The 26,816-nt window shown below is 44.1% G+C and overlaps 1 protein-coding gene across 2 annotated transcripts in view; it reads right to left on the bottom strand.

Annotated features, from left to right (window-relative positions):
* The window catches only part of PLEKHA5 (pleckstrin homology domain containing A5), a 619,814-nt gene that overhangs the window by 47,022 nt on the left and 545,976 nt on the right, over nt 1–26,816 (bottom strand). The gene's annotated exons all lie outside the window — the stretch shown is intronic.

The raw sequence follows: 26,816 nt of genomic DNA, 5'->3' as shown, positions 1-26,816 counted from the left end.
TGTACGAAGGGCGTTAGCCAGGAACTTGTCTTGCATAAAAACGGCAAGGAATTGTCGGCCAACAAACACAAACGCAGTGACGTACTACGTGGTTTTTCAGCTCTCTAGCGCCACCCTTTGGGCTCCTTCTGCAAATTTTATGTTAGAAGTTTGGCGAGTGTTGATTCACGCTTTTCATTTTGCGCTTTTCAGTTCGTTCCTGAATGACCGTGTCACGTACCTGGTGGTGGAGCCCAGAATGCAAGGAGTAGCCTCTCGTGTGCCTCTGGTTCGAGAGCCCCTGATAGAGAAGACAGGGACTCAAGAGCGCAGGGGGCCACAAGTGCTTGGTAAGTGGCAGGTGTAGGGTTGATCCGGACCTCTGGTGCAGCAGCAGAAGAACTATCAGGAACACTGGATCCACCGACAGGAACTCAGGAACAACAGGCAACTCGGAGGTGTTCTGTAGTACAACTGAAAGCACTTAACGAAGTCAGGCAGGCCGGGTCAAAACACAGGTAAGCAGAGCAGGTACAAACGGAACCAGGAGAGTAGTCAGGGCACGGACCGGGTCGGCAACAGACAGGCGGGTAATAACTGGAGGATGAGGCAGGAGAATCGTCAGACAGGCCGAGGTCAGAGACTGGCAGCAAACAGGAGAAGTCAGGAACGAGCCGGGTAAACAGGAATCAGGTAAACAGGTATACTGGAAGCTTAGGGTCACAGGGAACGCTGTAGACCGGACAGCAAGGAAGCATGCTGACAGGTACCTTTAAATAGGCCTAATGGCGCCAAAGGCTGTCACACCGCACGTCTGCGCGCCGCCGCGTGCACACGTGCACGCCCGAGTACCGATCGTACGTGCCCGTTCGTCTCATCGTGTACCCGCGTACACCCGCTCGTATTAGCGCGCACCCGCATGCGTCCGTTCGTGTCAACGCGTCTCCGAACGCGTCCTCTGGTCCTACTGACAATAGTTCTGTTAACCGATCTTCCGCCGACGGCTGAACTAACAGGACGTCTTTCATGACATTGCCCCCTCCCAAGGGGCAGCCTCCGGATGCCCAAATGTGCCATCTTACTTGGATGAGATCTTTTAAAGGCAAGTATCAATCTCCTAGCATGGATGTTGGACTCCGGCTCCCAGGAGTTTTCCTCAGGCCCATACCCCTTCCACTTTACCAGGAACTGAACTTGGTTACGTCTCTTCCTACAATCCAGAATGGACTCGACCTCATATTCAGTTTCTCCGTCAATGATCACGGGTTCAGGGGGATTGACTCTCCGGTTGACAAAGGGATCAGGAACTGCGGGTTTGAGTAGGGCAACATGAAAGACCGGATGAATCCGGAATGATTCTGGTAGCTTTAGTTCGTAGGCCACATTATTGATTTTTCTTGTCACTGGAAAAGGACCCACGAACTTGGGACCCAATTTTTTGGAAGGACAGGCCAATCTTAGATTCAAAGTAGATAGCCAAACCAAATCTCCAGGTTTAAGATCAAGCTCCCCCCTTCTCTTCTTATCAAACACCTCTTTGTTGTAGTTCTGGGTCCTTGCCATAGTCTCTTGCAGAAGCTTATTATTCGATTCAAAGAAGTTTAGGTTTTCTTGAACAGCTGGTACTGGACACTCCGGAATGTTAGTGGACAAGAACAGAGGATGGAATCCATAATTTGCAAAAAATGGTGTTTGTTTTGTAGCGGAATGAACAGAGTTATTGTATGCAAATTCGGCAAGGGGAAGAAGCGGAGCCCAATCATCCTGGGAGAACGAGGAAAAGCAGCGCAGATACTGCTCCAGCGTCTGATTCGTTCTCTCCGTCTGGCCATTTGTTTGGGGGTGATAGGCAGAAGAGAAGGCAAGATCAATTTTCAGGGATTCACAGAGAGCTCTCCAAAACCTCGAGGTGAATTGTACCCCCCGATCGGAAGTAATATTGGCAGGGATGCCATGAAGCCTCACCACCTCCTTAATAAATGTCCTGGCAGTTTCAACAGCAGTAGGAGTACCTTTCATTGGTAAGAAATGTGCCATCTTGGATAATCTATCCACAATTACGAAGATCGTAGTGTAACTTTCAGAAGGTGGCAACTCGACAATAAAATCCATGGAGATCATCCTCCATGGTTTCTCCGGGACAGATAGTGGTTTTAACAGGCCCCAGGCCTTAGACTTGCTACCTTTATTTTGGATACAGGTGACACATGCTTCCACGTAGTCCTTGCAGTCCTTTCTTAATGATGGCCACCAGAACGTGCGCTGAAGAAGTTCAGATGTTTTATGTACTCCAAAGTGGCCAGCTAACATATGGTCATGGCAAGAACTAAGAGCTGCCGTTCGCACCTCCTGAGGTACGAAGATCCTATCCTTAAACCACAGAAGATCATCTCTGGCCTGTAGAGTTGTATCAGGTGGAGCGGAAACACTCCTGGAGGCTTGCTTAATCTGTGACAGTAGATCCCCTTGGAGTAACAGAAAGTTCCCTGCGGAAAAGATGGTATCTGGTGGGGAAGGTGCTTCCGAATCGCTGTACATCCGTGACAGAGCGTCAGGCTTGATATTTTTTGACCCGGGGCGGTAGGTAATATGAAAAGAAAATCTAGTAAAAAACAGTGCCCATCTGGCCTGTCGTGGTTTCAACCTCTTGGCAGTCTTTAAATATTCTAGATTCTTGTGATCTGTATAAACAAGAATCGGGTGGGCTGCTCCCTCTAACAGGTATCGCCATTCCTCCAACGCAGCTTTGATCGCTAACAATTCTCGATCACCCACGTCATAGTTCCTTTCTGCTTCTGATAATTTACGGGAAAAAAAAGCGACTGGGTGCAGAAGAGCCCTAGGCCCCTGTCTTTGGGAGAGTACTGCACCGACCGCTATCTCCGAAGCGTCCACCTCCAGGATGTAGGGTAACGTGGAATCAGGATGTTTTAAAACTGAAGCTGAGACAAACAGATCCTTCAGCGTAGTAAAGGCCGTCTGAGCTTCCGTAGACCAGTGGAACTTGAGGCCCTGTTGGGTCAATCTTGTAATGGGAGCAATGATGGTGGAGAATCCCTTGATGAATTTTCTATAAAAATTCGCAAATCCCACGAAACGTTGAATCCCTTTCTTGTCAGTGGGAGCGGGCCAGTCCAGAATGGCGGAGACCTTCTGAGGGTCCATTTTGATGCCTTCCACAGAGATAATAAGACCAAGGAACTGAATACTCTCCTGCTCGAAGACACATTTCTCAGGCTTGGCGTAAAGGCCGTGCAGGCGAAGTCGGGTCAAAACGTTTCTGACATGTTCACGGTGTTCAACTAGGGAAGAAGAGAAGATTAGAATGTCATCTAGATAAATAACAACAAACAGGTCAAGGTAGTCTCTGAAAATGTCATTTACAAAATGCTGAAATGTGGCAGGAGCATTACAGAGTCCGAAAGGCATAACTAAATATTCGAAGTGCCCAAACCGGGTACGGAAAGCAGTCTTCCATTCGTCTCCCTTGCGAATGCGGACAAGGTTGTAGGCACCACGAAGATCCAATTTTGAAAATACTACTGCAGACCCCAGCCTCTGAAAAAGTTCTGGCACTAATGGTAAGGGATAGCGGTTCTTGATTGTAATTTTATTGAGTGCCCGATAATCTACACAAGGGCGCAAAGAATGGTCTTTCTTTTCCACAAAAAAGATTCCTGCTCCTGCCGGAGATGTGGAAGGTTGGATGAAGCCTTTCTTAAGATTATCGTCAATGTAAGTCTTTAATACTCCTAGTTCTAACTCTGATAAAGGAAATATTCTCCCAAAAGGAATCTCTGCCCCTGGGAGAAGCTCAATCGGACAGTCATATGGCCGGTGGGGGGGAAGGGTCTCGGCCCCTTTTTGACTGAAAACGTCCAGAAAGCTATGGTAGACTTCCGGTACAACTTGACGGGTCTCGGCATCAGTTTCCATGCACAACAGGGCAGAGGGAGCTTGAGTAACTTCTGGTAGACAGTGTTGGTGGCAATAAGAGGAAGGAAATTCAATTTTCCCTGAGGCCCAATCAACTTGTGGATTATGGGCCTTGAGCCAAGGCATGCCCAATATGATGGGGAATAGAGGAGATTCAATGACGTCCAGGCAAAGTAGCTCTTGATGAGTGCCAGCAATGGTGGTGAGCATGGGTACTGTTTCCTGGGTTACTGGTCCTGATCTGAGGGTAGAACCATCGGCCAGATATACTGAAAGTCCTTTCGCCCTGGGCCGGATGGGAATATGATGTCTGGAAGCGAAGGACAAGTCTATAAAGCCGCTGCAGGCCCCGGAATCAATGATAGCGCTGGTTGGTATATTCCCTCCTGGGAGCTGTAAAAGAAGCGGGACAGCCAGGTGAGACATATTATTCAGTGAAGCTGGGGTAAGAGCAGGAGAAACAGAGAGGCACTTACGAAGCTTGGCCGGGCATGTCCGTACAAAGTGTCCAGGTTCCCCGCAATATAGGCACAGGTTACCAGCCCGACGGCGTTGGCGCTCTTCAGGAGTGAGGGATGGTCGTAAGAGTCCCAGCTGCATTGGTTCTGGTGTATCTGAAGTCATGGTAGTAGAAGCTGGAGGAGCGGAGTGGGGAGAACTAGGCACCCGGGGCAGCATCCAGACAGGACGAGCAGGGCCAGAAGATCGCTCTGTACGTCGTTCTCTTAGACGTCTGTCTATTTGGATGGAAAGGTCTATGAGGTCCTCTAGAGTCTCAGGAAGGCCCACTCGGGCTAGTTCATCCTTCAAGGATTCTGAAAGGCCCATACGGAACTGATACCGTAGGGCGGCATTGTTCCAATTTGTATCTGAACTCCAGCGTCTGAATTCTGATGCATAGTCCTCAACAGGTCTGCGGCCTTGCTGTAGGGTGTGCAAGGCTGTCTCTGCCGTGGCAGTCAGCTGTGGGTCTTCATATAGGGATGACATAGCCCGAAAGAAGGTATCCAGAGTATCAAGTGAGGTGTCTTTCTTTTCTAACAAGCGATGGGCCCAGGACTGGGGCTCGCCGGTCAGCAGCGAGATCACGAACCCCACCTTGGTGGCTTCCAGGGAAAAAGTCCTTGGTTGAAGGGCAAAAAAGAGCTCACATGAGTTGCGGAAGGACCTGAATTTGCTCCGGTTACCCGAAAATCTTTCAGGCGTGGGGACCCTGGGTTCAGGAGGCAACATGACCACTGATGGTGAAGCAGAAGTCCCAGATGCTGGAGGTGTAGAAGCTGCTAGGGCCTGGACTTGGCCTTCCAGTTGGGTGTAGCCTTCTTGTAGACTCTTTACTGCCTGGGTAAGTCCAGCAAGATGGCGGCAGAGTTCATCCATAGGAGAGGCTCCCTGCGTGGGCTCAGACATGGCTGTCCGGTACTGTCACGTACCTGGTGGTGGAGCCCAGAATGCAAGGAGTAGCCTCTCGTGTGCCTCTGGTTCGAGAGCCCCTGATAGAGAAGACAGGGACTCAAGAGCGCAGGGGGCCACAAGTGCTTGGTAAGTGGCAGGTGTAGGGTTGATCCGGACCTCTGGTGCAGCAGCAGAAGAACTATCAGGAACACTGGATCCACCGACAGGAACTCAGGAACAACAGGCAACTGGGAGGTGTTCTGTAGTACAACTGAAAGCACTTAACGAAGTCAGGCAGGCCGGGTCAAAACACAGGTAAGCAGAGCAGGTACAAACGGAACCAGGAGAGTAGTCAGGGCACGGACCGGGTCGGCAACAGACAGGCGGGTAATAACTGGAGGATGAGGCAGGAGAATCGTCAGACAGGCCGAGGTCAGAGACTGGCAGCAAACAGGAGAAGTCAGGAACGAGCCGGGTAAACAGGAATCAGGTAAACAGGTATACTGGAAGCTTAGGGTCACAGGGAACGCTGTAGACCGGACAGCAAGGAAGCATGCTGACAGGTACCTTTAAATAGGCCTAATGGCGCCAAAGGCTGTCACACCGCACGTCTGCGCGCCGCCGCGTGCACACGTGCACGCCCGAGTACCGATCGTACGTGCCCGTTCGTCTCATCGTGTACCCGCGTACACCCGCTCGTATTAGCGCGCACCCGCATGCGTCCGTTCGTGTCAACGCGTCTCCGAACGCGTCCTCTGGTCCTACTGACAATAGTTCTGTTAACCGATCTTCCGCCGACGGCTGAACTAACAGGACGTCTTTCATGACAGACCGTTTGTCAACCAGCCATGATGCGGAATCGGAGGAGATAACGTGTTATTTATTATTGGCCTTGAAATTATTGCTTAGACCCAAGTCCAGTCCAGGAACAGGAGGAGGAGGATTTCTTGGACCAAATATTGGCTGCTTTATTAATCATGACCAATTATGTCATATGCCTTTGCTGCGGGAGCTCCAGGAGAATAATCCGGATGATTTTCGGAATTATCTCCGGATGACGGACCCCTGCTTTCACCAACTCTTGGCATTGTTGACCCCCTATATTAAGAAGCAGGACACATACATGAGGCTTTTATTTTAATTTTTGGTTGAATAATGATTTGATTTGGTATATTTTCTATATTTTTGGATGCATAGAATGCACTTTTTGGTTGAGTTCTATTGGCAGATAGCATGTCTAATTTTATTTGTTTTCTTTTTTTAATGCACAATAAAAAGAATTGTGGAGAATAATACTTGGCTATGTGTTTTACTTCAAATGACAGTTTGGGAGTAAGCAGTTACATTTTAAAAACTACAATGTAAAATTGACAAAGAACACCAACATACTGTAGTTGTATCTTTGATTTTAAAAACTACGGGATAATGGTGTTGTGGTAACTTGCACCAAAAAAAAAAATAAATAAAAAAATAACAAGCGTAATAATATTATTCTTGATATCACTGGAAATTTTTTTTCCATAACTTCATCAGTATCACCAGCAAAGCAGCTTCATTATTATCCCATTAAAGAAGAAGAGAATGTGCGCTGCATTTCGAGATTTCGTAATTTGCCGCTACACGAATGTTAATTCTCCATTACGAACACTAGTTTACAAGACCGACCGCTTCTGGCTCATCCTTGCTTCTGAGCATGCGTGTTTGTACTTTGGACTTTTGTCTGATGGACTTGTGTACACACGCTTGGAAAATCCGACAACAGACCTCTGTCCGTGGAAAATTTTAAAGCCTGCCCTCCAACATTTTTCTGCAGAAAATCCGACAACAATTGTCCAATGGAGCGTACAAACGGTCGGATTTTCCACCAAAAGCCTGTCATCACACAATTCCCGTCGGAAAATCCGATCGTGCGTACGAGGCTTAAGTGTCCAGTGTGCACTGGCGAGTACACTGTGCTTCTGTTTACTGATGACAGTCTTCTTGCTTCTTAGATTGAAACACACAGCAGACCAGCACAAGCCCATCATTTAAGGGCCCATTCATGCTTAACTACTTCAACCCCGGAAGATTTGACTGCTCAACGACCAGGCCATTTTTTGCGATACAGTACTGCGTCGCTTTAACTGACAATTGCGCGGTCGTGTGACGTTGTACCCAAACAAAATTGATGTCCTTTTTCCCACCAATAGAGCTTTCTTTTAGTGGCATTTGATCACTTCTGTGGTTTTTATTTTTTGCGCTATAAACAAAAGAAGAGAGACAACAAAATCTTTTACTTTTTGCTATAATAAATATCCCACATTTTTTTTCAAAAAAACTAATTTTTTCCTCAGTTTAGGCCGATGTGTATTCTACATATTTTTGGTAAAAAAATCACAATAAGCGTATATTGATTGGTTTGCACAAAAGTTATAGCGTCTACAAAATAGGAGATAGATTTATGGCATTTTTATTATTATTTTTTTTTTTAGTAATAATGGTAGTGATCTGCGGTTTTTATCGGGACTGCGATATTGTGGCGGACAAATTGGACATTTTTGACACTTTTTTGGGACGATTGACAATTATGCAGCGGTCAGTGCTATAAAAATGCACTGATTACTGTATAAATGTCACTGGCCGGGAAGGGGTTAACACTAGGGGGCGATCAAGGGGTTAACTGTGTTTCCTAGGTGTGTTCTAACTGTAAATGGGATGGGACTGTCTAGGAGGAGAGAGATTGGTGTTCATACTTGGTATGAACACACGATCAGTCTCTACTCTCCTGAAAGAACTGGGATTTGTGTGTTTACACACACACAGATCCCGATTCTCGCTCTGTCACGAGCGATCACGGGTGCCTGGTGGTCATCGCGCCCGCCGGGCACTCGCATCGCCTCCAGGCACACACTGTGGGTGCACCCCTAGTGGCCAAAAGGAAAAGTGACGTAGGGTAACTTCGATTTACCCAGCTGAGCCAACCTGCCGCAGCAAAACTGCAGCAGCTGGTCCGGAAGTGGTTAAAGTAGTTGTAAACCTCTGACGTGAAATATGAACAAAACAAAAACCTTTATTAGTGTGTACTTGTGTCATTTCTGTTTGCTGCCTTATTTCTCTGCTAAAAGCACGAGTCACTTCTGACAAGTTTTTCTGACACCAAAAGGGAAAAAGGTAACAAGGGATAGAGCTCCAGCACATAGCCTGTGATTGACAGCCTCAGCTCTTTTTCTGAGTGCTGTGTGATGGTGGGGGTCCCTTCCCTTCCCTCCAATCAGCTCTCATTGATCTCTGCAGAATGTACCATTTCAACCCCCCACCCCATAAATACTGCACTTTGAACAGCTGTAGAGAGGCCAAAAAGATAAACAGGTACAACTTATGTAAGAGGATTTGTTTTATCTCTGTGTATCACTAAGGCCAGTCACTTCACTGGGTATATGTAAGGGTTTACAACCACCTTAAGCTTTCCACTGAGGTGTGATAATGCACAGGCATTAATGTGCGTTAATGCATGTGTTAACAAGTGTTGCGGTAAGGCAGCCATTTATTATGAATGTGCTAGCAGCACACAAAAAAAAACAACAAAAAAACAACATATATGCCCATTTAAAACAAAAACAAAAAACAGCACACCAAAATGAACTTTGAACCCTACTATACAATGCAATGGGGTGCCTATTACAATGAATGTCATCACAACACACCGCACATGGAACAGGTGCATTGCCATGCATTGTGGTAACATGCATTATTGTGTGTCTGTTTTAGCATGCATTGACAAAAAGTACAAGTGCGAATGAGCCCTCAAAGTAGATATAAACCCCTAGATTGATAACATTGGGTTTGCACTATGCACAGTTTATCATAAACAATTGGCGTGTTTTTAATAAAATCCTGTGGTTCCCCTATTTTCCAACATCTCAGTGCTTATGATTTCCTGCAGCCTTTTTGGTACATACACTCCATGATGGCTGCAAGGCATTTTCCAGGACAGGTTTCCTGATGGTGACAGCAGTGGAACGTGCCTCCGTAATGTGTGCCGAAACAGCCACTTGTAGTCTCTATCAGAAGTATATGTGACAGGGTGACAACATAGTAGCACAACTGGGAGATGGGGTAGAGCAAGCATTGTCAGCCATTAACAGGATTTGCCTGAAGGAGGACATTCAGGACATTATTCAGGAGCTTATTTTAATAAAATCTTTAACTACTTACTGATCGTACTATAGTCGAATGACAGCTACAGCCTGGCCAGCCAGTTCTGGGAGGGCATCATATGACTCCCGTGATCACGCCCGCTGCAGTGAGCTCTGTGATTGCAGTGCTGGTCACAGATTGAGGAAAAGAACCAATTAATGACTCTTTACTGCGTGATCAGCTGTGTCAAATCACAGCTGATCACGATGTAAACAGAGGCCAGTTATCGGCACTCCTTTCCTCATGCTGACAGTGTGAGGAGAGGAGAGCCAATAATGGCTTGTGTAAAAGGGACAAGTACACTGATAGGGCACTAATTATCAGTGTCTTGATTATCAATGCAGTCCCAACAGTGCCCACCAGTGCTGCCAATCAGTGCTTACCAGTGCTGCCAATCAGTGATGCCAATCAGTGCTGGAATCAATGGTCATCAGTGCCTCCTTGTCAGTGTCACCCACCTATCAGTGCCCATCAGTGAGGCCTATCAGTGCCACCTATCAGCGCAGCCTCATCAGTGCCTCCTCATCAGTGCCCACCAGTACCGCCTCATTAGTGCCCATCAGTGCAGCCTATCAATGCCCATCAGTGCCGCCTTATTAGTGCCCATCAGTGCAGCCTATCTGTGCCCATCAGTGCAGCCTCATCAGCACACATCAGTGATGGAGAAAAATTACCTGTTTGCAAAATTTTATTTAACAAACTATGGAAACATTTCTGTGTTTTGTTTTTTTTCAAAAATTTTGGTCATTTTTGTTTATTTAGCAAAAAAAAACCCAGTGGTGATTAAATACCACCAAAAGAAAGCTCTATGTGTGTAAAAAAAAAAAAAACGATAAAAATTTAGTTTGGGTACAGTGTTGCATGTCCACACAATTGTCGTTCAAAGTGTGATGGCGCTGAAAGCTGAAAATTGGCCTGGGCAGGAAGATGGTAAAAGTGCTCAGTAGGCAAGTGGTTAAAAAGGACTCTATTGTGAAAAAAAAGGATTCTAAGCTTGAAAATTAAAGACAATTTAATAAGAGAAAAAAACTCCTGAAAATGCAGGTTTCCTAATTGTTGTGCTGATGTTTTAGCTTCAATACTTTCCCTTACCGAAAACAGACAGATAAATTCTGACTCTTGTCATTTGCCGCATGCTTGTTCGCAATCAGTACAGCCAGGCAACTAGCATTTTCAGAAAAAGGCCTGCAATAACAGTTCCCCTATTTCTCCCACAACAGAAGAGACACAGCTCTGAATGTCTCCAGATACGTTATATATGTGTCACCCTCACCCTTGTCTGTAAGATTTACATCCAATGGAAAAGTGGTTTCTGATTGTGTGATTAGAATGATTGTTTATAGCGAATGCAGAGTGGAGTGGATGACGCACTGCGACGTCTGCTCAGTATAACATACTGCGTGTTCCTTATTTACAGATAATTGTGTACTGGAACCACTGCCATTCGCTTGCCATAAAATCAGAATTAAATTTGGTCCTGGAATACCTTTTTAATGTAGAATTTATGAATGAGGTCGTAAATCTAGACGATAGCATAAAAAGTCTGCGCTAATATAAATTCAAAAAAATCAGCAGTACAATGCAGAGTACTCAATACAAATTTTAGCCCTTGACGGTGTCTTTTTTAGATTAAACGCGCAGGGCGGAGCATGAGCAGTACTGGCGTCAGATGCTATGGGGGAGATTTACTAAAACTGGAGCACTCAGAATCTTTTGCAGCTGTGCATAGTAACCAATCAGCTTCATGCTCAATTAAAGTGGTTGTAAAGATATACCCAGTGAAGTGACTGGCCTCAGGTGATACACAGAGATAAAATAAATCCTCCAACATAAGATGTAACTGTTTATCTGCAACCCTCTCTTGTCTACATCTATTAAAAGTGCTGGAATATGAAGCTTGTCTGAGAGTTCGCACAAAAAGGGGGCAGAGAGCTGAAGTTACACACTGCAGAGCTCAGGGAGGAGATCTCTGAGAGCTGATTGGAGGTCCTCCACACAGCACACAGGAACAGAGCTGAGGCTGTTAATCAGCTGTCGTCATTTTTCTTTTGAAAACTTGTCAGAAGTGATTCATGCTGAGAGCGGAGGAAGGAAGCAGCAGACAGAAATGACACTTTGTGCTCTTTATTGGGACAAGTACACACTATATAGGGATATGCTTTGTTCATATTTCATGTCTGAGGTTTACAATCACTTTAAGCTTTGACAATAAAAACCTGGAAGCTGATTTGTTTCTATGCAATGCAGCACCAGATTCTCATTTGGTGGTAGCGTTCCTATGTAGTGTTCATTGGCATTATACTGTATGCTTTTCATAAAGGTTTTTAGATGTTATTTGCACTATTGGTGTTCCCTTCTCCTCTTGACATGGGACATTCATTTGGGAGCTGATCAAATCACTTGGTGGATATAGACGCACTTTATAGCAGTATACAGTAAATACTACTTTCAAAACAGCTGCTGGGGGTCAGTGGAATGTTACAGAATTAGGTGAAGTCCATTGACCTGGTAAATGACCTTTTTCAGTTTTGGATGGAGGCAACATTTCAGGTCTGCCCTCCCAGCTGATTTTATTGCAGCGGGAATGTGTCTGACTTTTTTTTTTTTTGGAAACACATCACCTGGCTACTGAGCGTCTGCCATTTTTGAACCTGGCATTCATCTGCTGTTCCTGGCTGCCCTGCTAACAACATCCCTTGGGCTGCTGTTCTCCTGATATTCAGGGAATCTGAGCACCAATATCGCTTTGTACTTGCAAAAACATAAGACTAGAGTCCAGACAGGAGGTTTGTTTACATATGCAGTTCAATTCCTGCTCACCCACAGTATCTGCTAAATAAAACTGCTTGTAGCATTAAAGTAAACTAAGGTGCAATTTAAATTATTAGTGAAAATAATTTGAAAAAAGTTAAAAAATTATTAAAAGTTACTACTTAGTTAAAATTAAATTAAATTGCATAATTTAAGTGGAAGTAACCTTACAAGTCTGCATGAATCAATTCTTGACTTGTATATAGTATATATAGTATAGTATATAGTGTCTTTTTTAGAAAAGCGCCACTTTTTTATTTTTAAAATTCCATCCCTAAACTCCAGTCAGTGTCAATATGCCTAGACTGAGATGAAGTCATCAGTCTGCTGCAGGCAGGAGGAAGCATTTCCTCAGTGCCGGTTCACACTAGACGCGGCACGACTTGCAGGTCGCCTCACCGAGGCGACCTGCACACGACTGCCGGGGCGACTTGCAAGACGACTTCTGTATAGAAGTCTATGCAAGTCGCCCCCAAAGTAGTACAGGAACCTTTTTCTAAGTCGGAGCGGCTTGCATCGCTCCTATTAGAACGGCTCCGTAGCACAGAACGGGAGGCGACTTGTCAGGCGACTAGGTCGCCTGACAAGTCGCCCCTGTGTGAACCGGCCCTCAGTCTCCTCTCCCCCATTGATCAGACTGCAACATTGTAACTTTGTAGCAAATTACTAGTCTGCAGCAGGGGCTAAGCTGGAAATACACTATACAATTTGACTGGTCAACTTTACACTGATTACTTAGCATGCATATATACAATATATCTGATGACGGTCCACTTTGGATAACTAGTAAAAAAAAACCTCAGCCAGCCCAGCAAGGCCCCTTTCATATGGGCCGGATCTGGTTTTTCTCAGCAGGAAATCCATCCGCTGATCCCATGCTAAGTTGAGCTGAGCGGGGCGGACGGATGACAGGTAGGTGTCTGCTCTGTTTATGCCCTGTTTATGCCCAATCTGCTTTATGGGCAGGCGGATGTAAATAGACCGGCTGTCTTTTTATACCCGACTGCCCTCCGATCCGGCCAGATGGAGGGGAATGGATCCCCTTCCGTTTTTTTTTTTTGGCCGGATCGGTTCTGACCTGGAGGTAGCCAGGTGTAAATGGACACAAGTCCTTTTACATCTGACTGCTAATAGAGGAGAATGGAGGGTCCAATCAGGTCCGGCTGAAAAATGTACAGCCAGACCTGATCGGACCTCTTATGGGAAAGGGGCCTTAAAGTGGTTTTAAAGGCTTACCTGTAGCTACCCCGAATATCTCCTAAACCTGTACGGTTTAGGAGATATCCCCTGTATCTGCATGTGCTTACGTCATTGGCACATGCGCACTGAAGCAACGGTGCGTATGTTAGTGTGCCGTTACCAGCGACTCCTGCGCACATGCTCGGGAGTGATGTCATCGCGGCTCCGGCCAATCACAGCGCCAGAGCCCACGATACTCGGAAGTAACTCCGGGAGCGATGCCGCCGGCCAGAGCGGTGAACGAGGACCGCTGCGGGGGCTTCGATCACAGGTAAGTAATTCATAATGAGCTAGTATGCTATGCATACTAGCTCATTATGCCTTTGTCTTGCAGGGTTTTTTTAGTTAGTAGGTTTACAACTTTTTAAAAGTGGTAGTAAACTCTTTTCACCTATTTTTACCTACAAGTAAACTTATAATGATGACCTTTTAGATCATTTTTTGCATCTACTCCTGAAGAAGTGAAAATTAATCCATGAAACACGTAGAGGATGTCAAGAAATTTGTGGATCGTTATGAATTTTGTACTTATGCATTTCCATTTGCCAAAATCATGTATCTCAATCAAACATCATGTATATAAACATCTACAATTTTTATGAATTTACTATGTTTATTATGACCACTTATTATGGATCAGCTCAATATATACCTTTTTTTATGGATATTTTATTATGTCTATCCAATTGTTAACATGCATTTTACTATTATGCAATAAATTTGTAATCATGTTTATTATTATGTTTTCAAAAGTTTAGCTTTATTTAAAATCCCGTGACCATGTTCTCATTTTTGTATATATGCAGGTAAGTTTATAACAAAGCTTACATGTAGGTACAAAGAATATCTCCTAAATGTACATTGTTTATGAGATATTGCAGTGAACAGCAACCAGTGACATCACCGACGCATGTACTCTGAAGGAATGGAATACCCGGGCAGCTCCTTCAGAGCCCTGTGCCATAAACGGTGACTCCCGTGCGCATGTGCAGAAGTCACGTCATCGCGGCTCGTCCATTCAAGCAGCCGTATCCCGCGAACCCAAAAGGGAGACTGGGTGAAGATGGAAACCTCTGCAGCAGTGGCAGCGCACCGCTGGAGGGCTTTGTTTTAAGGTAAATCTCTCATAATGTGCTAGTATGTGGTGCATGATCTTACCTTTTATGGAGATTTTATTTTTATTTCTATTCGGAAACTTCACTATCGCTTTAAGGTTTATTTGTGTGACTGTGAGATTTTCCGTTAAACGTTAATTCTAAAGATTTTAGTTTGGGATATAAGAACCTGGGAACGGACAGCACAGCACGAGGAGAAGCGTTGAGAATATTTATCAGACAAAGTACAGAGATTCTATTTATATACGGCCGGCCCTGACACAGCTCAGCGCACAGGAAAACGTGTGAGGAAACCATATACACTCTATAGAATATTTATGTTTTCCGTGAAAAATGATCCCGCAAAGACGCATTACAGCCCGGAGGAAGTGCCGCTATCTCCGCACAAATTCCACAGAGCCTTCCAGAAGTGTAAATCGGATCAGGGTGGAGGGAGGACTGGGCAGGCAATGTTCTTCATCACCCAAGAGGTCAGGGATCTTCACCGACTTTTACTTACAGATTTTGATTGGTTTCAATAGGTCACTGCCATTTACATCACAACCTGCATCATAATAAAGAAACATTCACCTGTCCCGGACCCGTTTTTTATTGGTCTCATTATTTTACCTGTTTATTCCTGAAAGAAAAAAAGACAGTAAAAAAAGTAAAATATTACTTTTAAAGTGTCACATACAGCAGTGCATACGCCAGTTCATATTCATATGACCACAACTAACATTGACTATTTGTTCCAATCAAACGGTGGTAAGTGGGAAAAGAAAAGGTTCGGGAGCTCATAGAGGACGTTACAAGGAGAGAGAAAAAGACAGTGAAACATTTTCATGAAAAATGTGTATTGATTATTTTTGAAGAATAAGGATATCATTTAAAGTAACACTAAGGCTACTTTCACACTGGGGCGGTGGGTGCATCGGCGATAAAGCGCCGCTATTTTTAGCGCTGCTTTACCGTCAATTTTTCAGCGATATTTGGCCGCTAGCGGGGCACTTTTAACCCCCCCGCTAGCGGCTGAGAAAGGGTTTAAACCACCGCACAGCGCTATGACGGCGGTATAGCCGCGCTGCCCCATTGATTTCTATGGGCAGGAGCAGTGAAAGAGTGGTGTATACACCGCTCCTTCACCGCTCCAAAGATGCTGCTAGCGGGACTTTTTTTAGCATCCTGCCAGCGCACCGCTCCAGCGTGAAAGCCCTCGGGGCTTTCACATTGGAGAGACAGCAGCGGCCCTTTCAGGGCGCTTTGCAGGTGCTATTTTTAGCGCTGTAGCACCTGCAAAGTGCCCCAGTGTGAAAGGGATCTTAATGATATCCCTATTCTCCAAAAATAATCAATACATGTTTTTCAGGAAAATGTTTCTCACTGTCTTTTTCTCTCTCCTTGTAACGTCCTCTATGAGCTCCCGAACCTTTTCTTTTCCCGTTTACCACCGTTTGATTGGAACAAATAGTCAATGTTAGTTGTGGTCATATGCACTGGTGTATGCACACTACAAACCCCATAGTTCATAGTACTATACATCTCTGAAGTGAGCAAGAGAGGGGGGCTGCTTTCCTATATACAGTAGGATCATGGAGAGTGAATGAACACTTTTTAACAGGAAATCAGATCACAACAGTAAAAAAATAAAGAAAAAGGAATTTGGAGGAGGCTGAGAGCAACAGAAGGTACTTTTTTGAGTTTAGAATACATATTTAAATACATTTTTTTTTCTTTTAACCACTTGCCCTCTGAAAGGTTTTACCTCTTTGCTCTGCAGTAGATGTACGTGGTCCGCGAGCAGTTAAACCAGAGTTTAGTGTTAGTTTAACCAGTTTCTGCCTTCCCACAGTATGTTTATTGTGGGTGGACAATACGGGCAGGCTGGATCACGTACATGTATGTCGTCAGCTGATGTATGTCGACAGCGGATTGTGGCTCCCAGTACCTGCCTGCTATAACGTGATCATTATGTGATCACATGATCACCATTTAAACACAACTGTTATGAATTGATTTTAATTCATAACAGCCGTGCTTAGTATTGTGATGCTGTGATTGGCCAGCTATCACATGGTATCTGGGCCAATCACAGCTCCCCAAGAAAAAAAAAATGTTAAAAATAGAAAAAAATTGGAAATGAAATTATAAAAAAATGGAATCAATCTTCAAATATATCCCATAGTTTGTAGACGCTGTAACTTTCACACAAACCAATTAATATACACTTATTGGGATTTTCTTTTACCAAAGACATGTAGCAGATAATAATATGGCATAAATATATGAAGAAATATGATTTTATTGGATATGTGTTTTAACAAAAAGTAGAAAATATTTTTTTTTCTTTTTTAATTTTTATTGCAAAAAATAAAAACCCCAGTGCTCTATTTATGTGAAAAAAATATAAATGTAATGTCTGTACAATGTTGCATGACTGCGCAATTGCCAGCACAGTGCTGAATAGCAAAGGTCAAGTGGTTAAAGGAACAGTACACAAACAGGAATCACAAAAAATCACCAATACAAAGAAAACTAAATAAAATAAATTGTTCTTAACACACCCTAAAAACCCTCTGAGGAAATTTTTTAAAAAGTTTGTTTTTTCTTTTAAGCAGATTTCACCTAACCAGCTCAATGGACTGAATTAAGAGTATCTGATTCTGCTATTTACAAACCTGTAATTTCACAGCGAAATAAATTTCACCAAAATAACTCCAATCATCCATACCAGTTTGTATATTATAAACTATTTGCCTTTTTTGCATCACAGCTAAACAATCTACAATCTGTTTTCTGAATGCTAAGCAAGAAATCGCCAAATCACCCAGCGAGCCCTGCTCTTCCCCATTGTATGTTATATAGGGGGCAATGCTTGTCAGTCTCCAATGCTGATCTACTGATACGTCCTCTTCTTCAGTGTGTGTGTAAGGGGGAAGGCAGGTCATGTGCAGTCATAAGAAAACCGTCTGTCTGCAGTGTTGAACCTGACTTCCCTGGGGATCCTTCCCCAGACCCTGCCCCCAGAGGATCACCAGATTCCTATCCCTGCTCTATACAAGCTTTGCTTTCTTAGAGACATCATACAATCAAGGTGGAGTGTGGTTCCTGTAATGCACAGAACCCATCTTTGTTGCTGACCATTAAAGCAGAACTAAACCCATTATTTTAACGATTTCGCAAAATAGATACATTTGAGGCATGCCCTGAATGATAACTGTCACAGCTGCTTTTATTCCTAACTGAACTGTTAAATGGTCAAATGACTTGTGTAAGAAATGATGCATTTGAGCAGCACCATGGCAACCACGGATCAAACAGAGGCTAAGATGGCTGTAAAGGAGAGGAGGGTTTAGTTCTGCTTCAGGTCTAAGCATCCTCAACATAAGAGTAGGTGTAGCTGCAAAGCCTGACCCTCCCCTGCTCCTGCCCAATCACAGAAGCCTTTGTATTATTTAAACTAATTCACAAAATACAAAGGCTTCTGTGAATGGGCAGCAGAGGGGGGGCATAGTTGCCTTTCTCTCCTCTCTCACGGCCCTGAGTGACAGAGCATGCTCTGGCAGAGCCATGAACATGTCAGATATCAATAATAGAGATATGTTCAGGAGATGTCATGCACCTCCTTGGACTTAACTCATAGCGTGCCTGCATTTTTTACAAACTGGATGAAATTCAGCTTTAAAGCTTCACTTCAGGATAAAATCCTCCCCCCGCCCACTCCCCTTTAACTGCTATATTTAAAAAAAAAAACACAGCCCTAACCAAAGGTTCTTTTTACGTACCTGTAACCAAGGTCATGTGATGCTCCAGCCCCAAGTCTTCTCCTTCTGTTTAGTTCCTGACTTGGGGCCTTTTTTGGGTGTCCACGTTGATGCCTCCTTCAGTTAAAAGTGAATGCGATAGAGGGCTGGTAAAAATGTTTTTTGCCCAGAATCGGGCTTTAGGAGTAGATAATTACAGGGCTCTTTAACCCCTTCAGTCCCGAAAGGATTTACCCCCTTAATGACCAGGCCATTTTTTGCGATACGGCACTGCGTTGCTTTAACTGACAATTGCATGGTTGTGTGAGGTTGTACCCAAACAAAATTGATGTCCTTTATTTTCCACAAATAGAGCTTTTTTTTTGGTGGTATTTGATCACCTCTGCAGTTTTTATTTTTTGCTCTATAAACAAAAAAAATGCAACACTATTGAAAAAAAAGTAATATTTTTTACTTTTTGCTATAATAAATATCCCCCAAAAAATATAAAAAAAAACAATTTTCTTCCTCAGTTTAGGCTGATATGTATTCTTCTATCTATTTTGGGTAAAAAAAAAATCACAATAAGTGTCTATTGATTGGTTTGCGCAAAAGTTCTAGCATCTATAAAATAGGGGATATATTTATGGCATTTTTATTATTATTTTATTTTATCTACTAGTGATGACGGCAATCTGCGATTTTTATTGGGACTGTGACATTGCAGCGGATAGATCGGACACTTTTGACACATTTTTGGGATCACTGACATTTATACAGCGATAAGAGCTAAAAATAGCCACTCGTTACTGTATAAATGTCACTGGCAGGGAAGGGGTTAACACTAGGGGGTGATCAAGGGGTTAAATGCATGTCCTAGGGAGTGATTCTAACTGTGGGGGGATGGGACTGTCTGAAGGAGGAGACATATCGCTGTTCATACTTAGTATGAACAACAGATGTGTCTCCTCACCACTGACAGAACGGAGATCTGTCTGTTTACATTGACAGATCTCCATTCTGTGTCTCTCAGGAGCAATTGTGGGTGCCTGGCGGACATCGCGGCCGCCGGGCACGCACATCGGCTCCATCCTTGCACTCCCTAGTGGTCTTAAAGCGTCTGACATATACCTATGGCGATTTGCCCAGACGAGCCAACCTGCCGCAGTATAACTGCGGCAGCTTGTCGTCTAGTGGTTAATGGTGCTATCATGCCCTCTCAGGAGCTGGGTAACAGTGTAGGTCAGGCAGTTGACAGATCAGCAACTGTAAGGCTACTTTCACAATGTAGCAGGTCCACGTTAGCAGTAAGGAGCCGCTAATTTTAGCAGCGCTTTTAACTCCCGCTAGCGGCCGAAGAAAGGGTTAAAATTCGCCTAGCAGTAAAAAGGGTTGCTGTTTCGAATCCCAATCACGACACCACCTGCCTGGAGTTTGCATGTTCTCCCTGTGCCTGCGTGGGTTTCCTCCGGGTAATCTGGTCTCCTCCCACACTCCAAAGACATGCTGGTAGGTTAATTGGATCCTGTCTAAATTGACCATAGTATGTATGAATGTGAGTTAGGGACCTTAGATTGTAAGCTCCTTGAGGGTAGGGACTGATGTAAATGTGTAATATATATGTAAAGCGCTGCATAAATTGACGCTGCTATATAAGTACCTGAAATAATAATAATAAAAGTGCGCGTGCTGCGTCGCTGCCGAAGTGCTTTGTAAGGACTTCGGCAACGCTGCCCATTCATTTCAATGGGCAGGGCGTTTTGGGAGTGGTGTATACGCTGCTCCCAAACCGCCTCAAAGATGCTGCTTGCAGGACTTTTCAGAACGTCCCGCAAGCGCACCACCCCAGTGTGAAAGCAGCCTAAGGCTTTTGGTGACCTCTGACCCCTGGCTCTTAAGGGTCAGACACATAAAAATGTTACACAAGTAATCCTGTACAACTACAACTAAATATGAAGAAACGTGCGATAAAAATGGTACGGAGGACAGCGGGATGTCAAGTTTCACAGAGCTGTGTTGGAGGCGACGTCCTTCCATGAGGAGTACGAAGAATTCGGTACAAACAGTCCGCACAGACATGATGTTAGTGGGAGCTGTCACCTCCACTTCAAATAAACTGCCATCAGTACAGGAGAGGATGATGAACTCTATAAACTGAGCAGACGTTGCAGGGTGTCGCTGATGGCCGGTACAGAGAGCCCAGGGCACCGCCGCTGGAATATCACTGTGTATAGGCGGAGTATGCTGGCACCGGCCACACAGATCTAATATTTACTGCCCATCTCCACAGAAACTTCACTAACACAGAAAGAGAGGCAACAAACCCCTGAAATTGTTTTAATAATAGACTCAACCTGAACACCAGAATCCACTCTGCAACAATTGAGCAAACAGCAGTAGATACAGTAATCTGTATTTCATTCACCCCAAACCAATCATCATACACACAACAAGCACAAACAACATCCAGAAACAACAGGATGCCATCACAGACAAATTGCCACAACTAGCAGAGATTACACTGCAAAAATGTTCCTGTTCCGGGATCATATTGTCCCCCTACTTCCAAGGAAGGACAAACCAAACCTTATAATCCAGCATGCCAACAGAAAGCTGACAACTAAAAATAGCTTAAAGCCTATTGTTTACCTGGTAAAAAATCCTTCCATAACACCTCAACACCTCCACAGACACCTCAACAAATAAGGGGTGAGCCATCTGTCATAGATAGTAAAGACATTGGGAGGAATTCAATATAGCACTTACAACACTTTTCTGGCAGCATTTGGTAGCCTTGTGGAAATGTGCCACAGATACACTATATTGTCAAGTATCGGGACGCCTGCCTGTACACAAACATGAACTTTAATGGCATCCCAGTCTTAGTCTGTAGGGTTCAGTATTGATTTGCCCCCCCCCTTTGCAGCTATAACAGCTTCAACTCTTCTGGGAAGGCTGTCCACAAGGTTTAGGAGTGTGTCTATGGGAATGTTTGACCATTCTTCTAGAAGCGCAACTGTGAGGATCATCAGACACTGATATTGGATGAGAAGGCCTGGCTCGCAGTCTCTACTCTAATTCATCCCAAAGGTGTTCTATCGGGTTGAGGTCAGGACTCTGTGTAGGCCAGTTAAGTTTCTCCACCCCAAACGCCCTCATCCATGTCTTTATGGACTTTGCTTTGTGCACTGGTCCAAATTATTTGGTGGAGGGGAGTTTATGGTGTGGGAGTATGGTTTTTCTGGAGTTGGTCTTGGCTCCTTAATTCCAGTGAAGGGAACTCTTAAGGCATCAGCATCCCAAGACATTTTGGACAATTTTATGCTCCCAACTATGTGGGAACAGTTTGGGGATGGCCCCTTCCTGTTCCAACATTACTGTGCACCAGTGCACAAAGCAAGGTCCATAAAGACATGATGAGCATGTTTGGTCTGGAAAAACTTTACTAGCCTGCATGAATTTCCTGACCTCAACCCAAAAGAACACCTTTGGGATGAATTAAAGCGGAGACTGAGCCAGGCCTTCTCGTCCAACATCAGTGCCTGACCTCACAAATGCACTTTGAGAAGAATGGTCAAACATTCCCATAGATATACTCCTAAACCTTGTGGACAGCCTTCCCAGAATAGTTGAAGCTGTTATAGCTGCAAAGGGTTGGCCAACTCAATACTGAACCCTACAAACTAAGACTGGGAGGACATTAAAGTTCATGTGCGTGGGGCCGGCATCCCAATACTTTTGACAATATAGTTACACACACGGTTACACACAGTTACACAGTAGGCGAGGTTGAAAAAATATACAAGTCCATCAAGTCCAACCTATGTGTGTGATTTTTTGTCAGTATTACATTGTATATCCCTGTATGTTTTGGTCGTTGAGGTGCTTATCTAGTAGTTTTCTGAAATTATTGATGCTCCCTGCTGAAACCACTGCCTGTGGAAGAGAATTCCACATCCTAACCTAGGGATCCTCAAACTACGGCCCTCCAGCTGTTGCAGAACTACACTTCCCATGAGGCATTGTAAAACTCTGACATTCACAGACATGACTAGGCATGATGGGAATTGAAGTTCCTGAACAACTGGAGGGCCGTAGTTTGAAGGCCCCTGTAAACCACTCTTACAGTAAAGAACCCTCTATGCAGTTTAAGGTTAAACCGCTTTTCTTTAGTTTTAGTGAATGGCTGCATGTCTTATTAAATTCCCTGTCGTGGAAAAGTTGTATTTCTATTGTGGGGTCACCAGTACGGTATTTGTACATTAAAAACATATCCCCTCTCAAGCGTCTCTTCTTCAGAGAGAACAAGTTCAGTGCTCGTAACCCATCCTCATAACTAAGGTCCTCCAGTCCCTTTATTAGTTTTGTTGCCCTTCTCTGGACTCTCTCCAGTTCCAGCACATCCTTCCTGAGGACTGGTGCCCAGAACTGGACAGCATACTCCAGGTGCGACCAGACCAGAGTCTTGTAGAGTGGGAGAATTATTGTTTTATCTCTGGAGTTAATCCCCTGTTTAATGCATGCCAATATTCTGTTTGCTTTGCTTGCAGCAGCTTGGCATTGCATGCCATTGCTGAGCCTATCATCTACTAGGACCCCCAGGTCCTTTTGCTTCCTAGATTCCACCAGAGGTTCTCCCCCCAGTGTATAGATTGCATTCAGATTTTTACCACCCAAATGCATTATTTTACATTTTTCTACATTAAACCTCATTTGCCATATAGTTGCCCACCCTATTAATTTGTTTAATTTATGTAGTGTAATTCTTAATAGCAACACTTTTACAATCTGGAACTCTGGTTGCACTAAGTTCAAAAAGAATTACCTCCAGTTCATAAATAACAAACTGGAAGTAATTAACACCAACTGTAAGCTGGTGTACAGAGACAGGCAGAGTGCCTGTCTCTGAATGCTGTTGTATAACAGAGCAGCATGTTTGCCGATGCTACCCCTTCCCCTATCCACCTGTCACTGGTTGTCATTGACAATGTTGGCTTCACAGGAGACAGAATCCTAGCAACCGGTGACACTGACAGTGGACAGATGGAGCCTGATGGGGAAGTGAGGGACTAGTTCCCTATCAGGTCCTCTCTCTTCTTGACAGAAGGCAGTGGGCATATTCCATTGCCAATAGCAGGCTGTCTATTGGTTATGAAATCCACCCACTACCTGCTATCAATCACAAGGGGAGTGGTCCTGATAGGAAACTAGTGTCACCAAATCCCCATTAGGGTTATCCATTCAGTTAAAAAACTCTTCTGCCACTGTGCTGTCTGTGAGACAGCGACAGGGAGGGAGCACAGCTGCACTGAGGACGGAGTATCTGTATTGACATTTTTACCTCATTGCGCCTCCGAACGCAGTGCTTGCCCCAAATTCACGTACCTGTTTTCAACTGGTACATAAATCAATTGCTTACACTGACATTTGTCTTGCAGAGGCATGATGGAACACAGTAGATACGCTTTATGAATTCCCCAAATTGTGCCCTGGATCTGACACAAACCATATGCAGACCAAACCTCACTATACACATACTGAAAGTTGGTCAGTTCAGCATGAAATGGCTTCTGCTAAACAGTCTTGCAGGAAAACCAGCATTCAATCAGCGCTTGTATTCAATGGCTGCAAGCGTTGATCAGTGTATTCTGATGGGGGGAGGGGGCAAGTCCCGCTTTCAGAATAGAATATGCAATAGCACAGCAGGATAGATCCCTGCATCATTGTTTTGATGTGTGGATCTGTCAGTTTTTTTTCTCAAAACTGTACATGTATATCTATCTTCACACAATAACATCCACACAAAAAGACCCCAAACCTCATGAATAAACCGAAACAGCAACAATACTCTCCAACCAAACACAGGGCCACACGGATGGCAGGAGTGGGAGAAACCACGCATTCCTAAGATGGACATCAAGACCAACACAGAGCAGAGATGAGGATGGGATAAGGACTCTGGTCTGCACATTATGTAACAATCTAATGGGACTAGTCTCTAGTGTAATCATTCCCAACAATACAAGTCTAGTTATCTCCTCTGAAATAGCGGACAGCTGGTCGTGGGTCTGGGCTCAGCAGCTTTTTCTTTGCGGCAAAAGAAGATGTCAGAGGAGAGCAGAAGAGGCACAGGGCTTGGACAAATATGGATGGCTGCAGAGTGAAGAGGGACAGGTGACTTCAGCGCTAGCTATAACTGTCCCATGTGAATGCCTATAAATTGGTCTTCAGCCTGGGGTGGTGCTACAGCCAGCACTGAGAGAAAGAAAAATGTAATTTTATTTAAAAACCACTGCAAAGATTTGAATAAGAGCACATGCTATGTGCACTGGGCCCCTTAGGGGATTAAAGAGAGAATATATATCGTTGCGCTACTAAAAACAAAAATTATGTGAACATAATAGCAGCCAGCATCACCAGTGTAGTAACCGTGCAATGAAAATAAAAATAAATAAATGCAGCGCTAAGTGTAATAAGAGCAAGGGGGTGAACAAACACTCCATATACATATATATTATGTATAGCAACAAATATTTACACGTGGCGGTAATTATAAGCCACAATAGATGAAGTGAAGGAATAGGCCCCAATAACTGGAAGCAGTGTCCATAGTGGGGTAAAAGTTCATCAACACAAACAGTGTGATATTTCTTGTGAGAAAAAAGGGAAACATATGTGGATGATGTTCTTAAATCAGTGAGTGGTCTTCATGTACTCAGGGTCCACACATAAGTAGAAGGAGTGAATACGCTTACCAGAAAGGGTGGACACACTCACCATAAGGCGGGGTGTCATTCAGGCTTATGGATCAATCGATCCTAAGGGTGCTTACTGGGAGGCGCTGGTAGTAGGTTCCAAAGGTCCCATCTGGGGCAACCGTGGGTGGAAGATGGTGCTCGGATCCACAACAGAGGGATGGATTCACCTTCACAGCGAGCAGACAGCTGGAGGATGCAGCTTTCACCACACCGGATGTGAGTTCATATGGAGAAAGAAAAAGGTCTCCACATAGTGCATGAATCTGGTATATAAGGTTTATTAAAAACCGCCAAGAAGAAAAGATTCTTTGCAGACACCGGATAAGATAAATAGATAAAAATAGCGATCACAAATAAATATAAAAATTGCGTGATAACAGGGCACAGATGGCTTCAGCAACCCGACATGTTTCGGACGATAGTCCTTCCACTGAGGCATGACCTTATATACCAGATTCATGCACTATGTGGAGACCTTTTTCTTTCTCCATATGAACTCACATCCGGTGTGGTGAAAGCTGCATCCTCCAGCTGTCTGCTCGCTGTGAAGGTGAATCCATCCATCTCTTGTGGATCCGAGCACCATCTTCCACCCACGGTTGCCCCAGATGGGACCTTGTGGAACCTACTACCAGCAACTCCCAGCAAGCACCCTTAGGATCGATTGATCCATAAGCCTGAATGACACTCCGCCGTATGGTGAGTGTGTCCACCCTTTCTGGTAAGCATATTCACTCCTTCTACTTATGTGTGGACCCTGAGTACATGAAGACCACTCATTGATTTAAGAACATAATCCACATGTTTCCTTTTTTTCTCACAAGAAATATCACGCTGTTTGTGTTGATGAACTTTTACCCCACTATGGACACTGCCTCCAGTTATTGGGGCCTGTTCCTTCACTTCATCTGTTGTGGCTTATAATTACCGCCACGTGTAAATATTTGTTGCTATACACAATATATATGTATATGGGGTGTTAGTTCACCCCCTTGCTCTTATTACACTTAGCGCTGCATTTATTTATTTTTATTCCCCTTAGGGGATTTAACAAGAGTTTTAAATTCCAAAAAGGCCTTTGGTTCAGTGTTGCACTCAATATACTGGAGAGTGGAACAGGAGGGAAAACCTATCATGTCTTCAAAAGCTCATATAAAGAAAAAAGCTGTAGCATAAAGAAAAATGGAAAAGACGCAGGCAGCTAGACATGGCTGTAGCCTAAATCCAATGTTCTTCAACATCAATGAATTAGTTGCAGCTCTAGAATCCTCCTCAGCATCAGGACTGTACAATGACACTGAAGTGAAGTTCCTGCTGTACCAGGCCAGGCCAAACCGTGCAGTCTGCAAGTGGTGTTAAAGAAAAACTCCACTTACAAAAAAAAATCAAATAATAATATAGCATAAAAAATTGCTAAACAAGCCATTTTGTAATTTATTATTATTAAAATTACCTTTCCATTTAAATTTGCAGCAGCTATAATTCTGTACATCTATAAAGAAAACTTTAAAGCATTATGGCAACCTGAAGGCGTTGTGTAGTCCATTGGTATACTGTACAGCATGTCCTCAGAAATGTAATGTCCTACTTCTGTGATTGGCTCACTGACTTTCTTAGAAGTCTGCACTAAAATATAAGTTGAATTTTAGACATCCCCATAATTGAAATTTCAATTTTGGTGAAAT

The sequence above is a fragment of the Aquarana catesbeiana genome, linkage group LG03, assembly GCF_042186555.1.
Source record: "Aquarana catesbeiana isolate 2022-GZ linkage group LG03, ASM4218655v1, whole genome shotgun sequence".
Taxonomy (NCBI): domain Eukaryota; kingdom Metazoa; phylum Chordata; class Amphibia; order Anura; family Ranidae; genus Aquarana; species Aquarana catesbeiana.
Note: the sequence above shows the minus strand (reverse complement) of the source record. Positions and strands in the feature narration are given on the sequence as shown.